This window comes from Delphinus delphis, chromosome 2 (assembly GCF_949987515.2).
Source record: "Delphinus delphis chromosome 2, mDelDel1.2, whole genome shotgun sequence".
Taxonomy (NCBI): Eukaryota; Metazoa; Chordata; class Mammalia; order Artiodactyla; family Delphinidae; genus Delphinus; species Delphinus delphis.
Window position 1 is genome coordinate 178,283,468 of NC_082684.1, and position 7,641 is coordinate 178,291,108.

The window sequence follows — 7,641 nt, forward strand, 5'->3', positions numbered from 1 at the left end:
AAGTTCTCCAAAAAGTAAAAACAAAGAACTATATCTAATGACCTCAAATTCAAACTACATCTTGCAGAAAGGGAATGCAGAATGTGTTACAATTTCAATCTGCAGGCTTGGAAGGCATTGCAGATTGTTCGTGTTCTAGGAAGTCACCATAGCTTGGTTTCATGTTGGGACCCGTCTGTCCCCATCCCACCCCATCCTTCTGAGGGATTGTGCTGGAGGAAGAGACCTCAGTCAGAGCAACACAGAGAAGTCTAAGAAACCCTTTCTAGATGAGTCTATTTCACCAACCTGGCACAAAAATGGAGGTCAGAAAGCCTTCCCATAACCAAAACGACTGTTCTAAATATTATAAATATTGGCTTAGTAATTTGTTGTTTGTTGAACAACGATTGAGCAATTATAAAGCCAGCACGTCCTAAACTCCTTGGAGGCAGGTGCTCTAATTATGCCCATTTGACTCGCCCAAGGTTACACAACTAAGAAGTTGCCCCGCTGGGGGTGAACACAGGTGTGTCTGACTATGGAGCTGGTGCCCTGACCGGTCCCTAATGCTCCCTCCAAATAACCAAGTGTAAATGGCCAGATTTATTGGTACAAATGACACAAACATAACTTCCCGCCTTCTTGTCCTACGCTATGTTATCAGGGATGTAACTAAGCAGACTTTCTGGTCTGAGATTTTTAGTCTTATATTAATGTTTACAGAATGTGGTTTATCCCAATTAGTACTGCACATGCAAATTCCACACAGTGAAAATTTAAAGAAAAAATAGGCCTGAAATCACACGGCTCTCCCACTTGCAGTACTGGCAGAATAGGTATCAAAGAACCTGCACTGCTCTCCATTCACCAAACTGCTGAGTCAAGGTTAAGTCCAGGGGATAAGTTTTGGAAACACGAAAAACCTTGAATACATGCACACATGTACACTGTGCCTGAGGAGAGGTCACATATTGGATATTCGCATCCCAAAACATGAAGAACCATTGCACTAAAATCTTTTAAATTGTAAAATTGTGATTTCCCACATAACTTACATTGGAAGAATCTTAATCCATAAAAGAAAACCTGGCCTGTTTGTTATATTTCTCACGATAAAGTAATAAATTAGTATTGTGATTTACTCAAAAACAAAGAGAAAAACTAAAAATGGTTGCGCTAAGGTTTACAATGCACATATGATACAACTGTGTTAAAAGAAGGAACACTAGATTGGTGTAACGTGAATTGTTTCATCATGAACACATGTCTTAGGGTCTCCGAGAAATCTTTCCTTCACTCAATCCTGACGGTCAGAACATAAAAGGTGACTGTTCATTAAAGAAAACCAGACATCTCAAGTTAAGGAATTTAGTGCTTTTCTGTGTATGGGAGGATGCAGGAGCCTGGGCTCACTGAAATCATCCCTTTGACGTGCACCTCAGTGATCTGGGGTCAGTACCCTGCTCTTCTCCATCCTGAATCCCCTCAGGGTGCACAGCTGGGGGCAGCTGCAGTGGCTGCGGGCCTGGTGGCAGCAACATCCTTTGTTTTCTGACAGGGCAGGCGACATTCTTTGTCCACAACAGTCTAGAACTGTCAGGCACAAACTGAAGCTGCTGTGCTCAGGCAGAATTTCTTCTTCAGGGAAGACTTAGCTCTGCTCTAAAGATCTTTCAAATAACTGATTCAGGCCCATCAGATTATCTAGGATAATCCCTTTTCCTTAAAGTCAACTGGTTGTGGACTTTAATCACATCTACAAAATGCCTTCACAATAACACCTAGATAAGCGTTTGACTGAATAACTGGGGACTACAGCCTGGCCAAGGTGACACACAAAACTGACCATTACAACAATCACATGTATATGAATGTATATATACATCTGTATTATGATCCAGATGCACTGTTGCACTATGTGTGTGTAGACAGACAAATGGAGCATTCAGGAGGGATGCACACTAAAATGATAACAATGGAAGAGAGTGTATGTGGGGAGATGAAAAGGGGAGTGGTGTAGGGCAAAGAGGAGATTAACTTTTTACTCTTTATAGTTCTGGTGGGTGATGTTGATACTGGGGAGAGAATGCATGTGTGGGACCAGGGAGTATTTGGGAAATCACTGTACTTTCTGTCCAATTTTTCTGTGAACCTAAAACTACTCTGAAAAATAAAGTCTATTTTTAAAAAAATGACAGATTACCTACAAATAAATGGCAATCGGGTTGGTAGCAGAGCTCTCATCAGCAAAAATAAAAGCGGAAACATATCTTTTATGTACCCAAAGTAAAGAACGCTGAACCTAGAATTCAATACATAATAAATTATCATTCAAGAAGGAAGATAATTCAATATGTATTCAAATATGATATACAATGGAATATTAGCCATAAAATGGAACGAAATTGAGTTATTTGTAGTGAGGTGGATGGACCTAGAATCTGTCATACAGAGTGAAGTAAGACAAAAAGAGAAAAACAAATACCGTATCCTAATGCATATATATGGGATTTTAAAAAGCGGTACTGATGAACCTAGTGTCAGGGCAGGAATAAAAGACACAGACATAGAGAATGAACTTGAGGGCACGGCGGGGTGGGGGGGGAAGGGGAATGTAGTTTGAAGTGAGAGAGTAGCATTGACATATTATGGGGAAGGAAGCACACCTCTGTGACTGTATTAAAAGTCATTAAAATGTACACTTTCAAATGGCTAATTTGTATGGCATGTGAATTATATCTTAATGAAGTTGTTAGAAAAAAAAAAACAAATATGAAAATATAATAGTTTACTCCTCACTGACATTTGTGAAGAAACTACTGAAGAATATGTATCAAAGAGGTAGGAGGGAAATGCAATGGTGAGCAAATCCATTTGGATAACATATTGCTAAACTAAATTAAGTACTGAGTTTGAAAAAAACCACAAGAATTTTCATGGATGTGTTTAAAAATCAGAATGAAAATTCTGGATAACAATACTATGGAAGTTGATGGTGAAGTGTTTCAGCATGAAATAAAAAAATTATAAATACTTTGTTGCTTTTGGAAGAGAACAGAGTTAATAATTAACCTTAGAATACGTTAAAGAAATGTGAAGCTAACACACATGTTAAAAATGTAAGAGTACCTTTTAAAAAATACCACAGAAGTTAAGAAAAACATACTAATCCAACAAAAGGAGCAAAGGAAAACAATAGACAAGGCAAATGGGGATAAAAGCATGGTAAACAGATGACACAAAATAGGATAACTTCCAAGGAAGTTAGTACATTTTTGAAAATTTATCTTTAGAACACTACTCATCAAAACCTGTAAAATAGTTAATCCAATACTTAAGTGAAAATGTGTAGTTTTAAATGTGTTTATTATAAAACAAGAAGCAGTGAGCCTAAGAAATCAGAAGAAGAACAACGAAAATTGGAGGAAGTAAATAAGAGCAAAGGTAGAATTACAGAAACAGAAAGATCAAAGAATTTTAAAATAGAGTTAAATTGGAAATCAAAACCTGTTTCTCTTAAGAGAGTAGCAAATAGAAAAAGTCTGCTTAAGGAAAAAAGAGAGTACATGCAAATTAACATTAGGAATGGAAGAAGGCCGGTAAGTACAGATAAAGAACAGATTTTTTTAACCTTCAAAAACACATGACAATGTTACGACAATTAATTTTAAACAAGTGACATTAACACATTTTTAGAAAAATAAAAATGTCCACCTCTTAAAGGAACTAGACCCAGATATTTCACAGAAGAGATTTAGCAACCTCCAAGACACAAGTTATTTCTATCTTACAGAAACTCTTGCAGGGAATAGAAAAAGAGAGAAAGCTATCCAACTTTTTAAGGGGCTAACGTAACATTGTTACCCAAATCGGACAATAAAAGAAAATTATAGGCCCATCTAAACTATAAACATGAATGCAGAAATGCTCTATAAACTATCAATAAATTGAACCCACATTATATTCTGAAATTTAGGGTTTTCTAGCATTTTTCAAAATTAGAAAAATATAATAACACTGTTTTCCTGTACATACATTGAAGAAGAGAAGCCATATGATCTTGCCAATGAAATAACAAATGTGATTTGACAAAACTTTAACTCATTCATTTAACAAAAAAGAACAAAATAACATTGTAGCAAAATGTCCTTACCTTGATAAGGTATCAAACTACAAACAAAAACCAAGAAACCACTCAGTGGTCAAAGTATTTCAAATAATAATGGCTCGTATTGAATTTCATATTTTAAATAATTTTGCGTATATTAAATAATTTAATCCTCATAAGAACTACATGAGCTAGGTATTATTTTCTCCATTTGATAGATGGAAAAAGTGTTGCAGAGAGAGGTTAAGTAACTTGCCCCAAATCACACAGGTAGTAAGAGCTAGAGCTGGGATTTGAACCCTGGCACATTAGCCTCAAAGTCTTACTTTAGGATGCCATAATGCCTTGAAAAAGATCCAAAACCTCTTAATTTCTGTTGCCCACATAGACCATGCATTCTTGGATTGAGTGTGGATTCTGTCTAGTTCTATTTAAGCAGAATTTATGTAGATCCTAGAACTTGTGTCTCAGGGGCACTTTCCCCTAAGGTCCCAACATCTGTTTCAGATTTAGAATCATCCTCAGCAGATTCCTGAAGAGAACCTATTATTTGTCCTTCTGAAGTCTGTACCCTCTGGGGCCTAGTGAGGATCAATGCCCCTGCCATGTTCTCTCCCCCCAAAATCTAACTTTTTTTCAACTTTTGGATATTTTCCATGCCCTAAGTAACTTACTTCACTTCAATGGAATGCAGATGGCCTTCCCTTTGCCACAGCGCCTTCTGTGGTGGAGACCCACGACACATGACACAGACTGGGACTCTTTCTGGCTACATCTCACCTGCTTCTTTCAGGAAGGTTCCCTTAGGTTTATATTTCTTATCCTGACCCTTACATTGATCCCTTGCCTTCTTGAAAAACCTGTAAACCAGCCCTGTTTGCTAGGACTGAGTGCTCTCCCTTGATTACAATCCGTATCCGTGGGTGAGATCCTCTATTCCACCAACCGATTTTCGATCCTCAGTCGGTTGACTCGAACCATGCAGAACCGAGGATGTGGAGGGTCGACTGTACTGGCTAGGTCATATAAAAGACTTGAACATCCACGGAGTTTGGTATCTGCAGGGGGTACTGGAACCAATCTCCCTCGGATACCAAAGGACTATTGTAATTTCCCTTGATTTGGGGCTCAGATATTTGTTTTCTAACATAGTCCTCTCATCTTGATGTGGAAGGTCTAGCATAGGCAGAAATATGAAGTCAATGAGTTACTGAATTATCAGACCGTTCATTGTTTAGCTAAAGCTTGCCCATTTTCACCTCCTTGACTCGGATAAACTCATCTAGGTTGCCCTCTCCCAATCACCCCATCATGTACTTCATGAGGGGGGTCAATCGCTTTTGTCTTCCTTGGTTCCTTTTAGCGTTTCTCCTCTTCTGTGTGCTTCTTTTTTGAGGAGACTTAACTCTAGAAGTTCTTGATCCCCTAGGGCTCAGGAAATACATGGGCAGTGGGCAGAGTGCTTGCTGAATAAAATGAAGTGTGCTCAGACACAAGTGCTTAGGGACAGCTATCTCCTCACTGGATTCTTTAGTGGAGAAGCCATACTGGCCACTTTAATAAATAAGGCCCAACATTTTAGTGGTTTACCACAATGAAAGTGTATTTCTCACTCATGTAACAGTCACTGTACATGTTCCTGGTGAGTGAGTACCTATCCTGACCATGGTGATTCAGGGACCCAGGTTCCTGCCAACTTATGGTGTCACAGTCCAAATGGCCTCTTTTGTTGCCTGTGTCTAGATGGCAGATGGGACAGAGAACTTCTTAAAGGTCTTGGCCTATAGGTGAAACACGTCACTTCCATGCATATTTTGTAGTCGACTACTGATCTCATTGTCACATGTGTAAGTCAAAGGAATTAGTAAATGAAGTCCTTGATAGGGCAGTCATGTTTCAATTAAATTCCATATTACGGAAAGGTAGCACGATGTTGGTTGAAGCAAGCACTCAATGTCACTTCTTTACATTACATTAAAATAAATTTCCAGATGGATCAATATTTAAATGCACATTTTCTCCTCTTCAGCAAGTGGTATTGGGAAAGCTGGACAGCCACTGTAAATCAGGGAAGTTAAAACACACCCTCTGGGCTTCCCTGGTGGCGCAGTGGTTGAGAGTCCGCCTGCCGATGCAGGGGACACGGGTTCGTGCCCTGGTCTGGGAAGATCCCACATGCCATGGAGCGGCTGGGCCCGTGAGCCATGGCCGCTGAGCCTGCACGTCCGGAGCCTGTGCTCCGCAACGGGAGAGGCCACAACAGTGAGAGGCCGCGTACTGCAAAAAACAAACAAACAAAAAAACACACCCTCTCACCATACAAAAAAATAAACTCAAAATAGCTTAAAGACTTGTTAACATGACACCATAAAACTCGTAGAACATAGGCAAAACATTCTCTGACATAAATCATGCCAATGTTTTCTTAGGTCAATCTCCCAAGGCAATAGAAATAAAAACAAAAATAAACAAGTGGGACCTAATCAAACTTACAAGCTTTTGAACAGCAAAGGAAACCATAAATAAAGCAAAAAGACAACCTACAGAATGGGAGAAAATATTTGCAAATGATGTGACTGACAAAGGCTTAATTTCCAAAATATAAAAACAGCTCATACAACTCAATAACAAAAAAAACAAACAATCCAATCAAAAAATGGGTAGAAGACTTAAATAGACAGTTCTCCAAAGAAGACACACAGATGGCCAATAGGCACATGAAAAGCTGCTCAACATTGCTAAAAATTATTAGAGAAATGCAAATCAAAACTACAATGAGGTACCACGTCACACCGGTCAGAATGGCCATTATTAAAGAGTCTACAAATAACAAATGCTGGAGAAGGTGTGGAGAAAAGGCAACCCTCCTAAACTGTTGGTAGGAATGTAAATTGGTGCAGCCACTATGGAAAACAGCATGGCAGTTCCTTAAAAAACTAAAAATAGAACTACCATATGATCCAGCAATCCCACTCCTGGGCATATATCCCGAGAAAACTCTAATTCAAACAGATATATGCACCCTAATGTTCACAGCAGCACTATTTACAATAGCCAAGGCATAGAAGCAACCTAAATGTCCGTTGACAGATGAATGAATAAAAAAAGATGTAGTACATATACACAACGGAATACTACTCAGCCATGAAAAAGAATGAAATAATGCCATTTGCAGCAACATGAATGGACCTAGAGATTATTATACTAAGTGAAGTAAGTCAGAAAGAGAAAGATAAATACCATATGATATCACTTATATATGGAATCTAAAATATGACACAAATGAACTTATTTTTGAAACAGAAACATAGAAAACAAACTTATGGTTACCAAAGGGTAAAGGGGGTGGGGCAGGGGTAAATTAGGAGTTTGGGATTAGCAGAGACAAACTACTATATATAAAATAGATAAACAACAAGATCCTACTGGATATTGACTGTATTTAACATCCTGTAATAAACCAAAATGGAAAAGAATATGAAAAAGAATATGTATTTATATGTATAACTGAATCACTTTGCTGTACACCAGAAACTAACACAACATTGTAA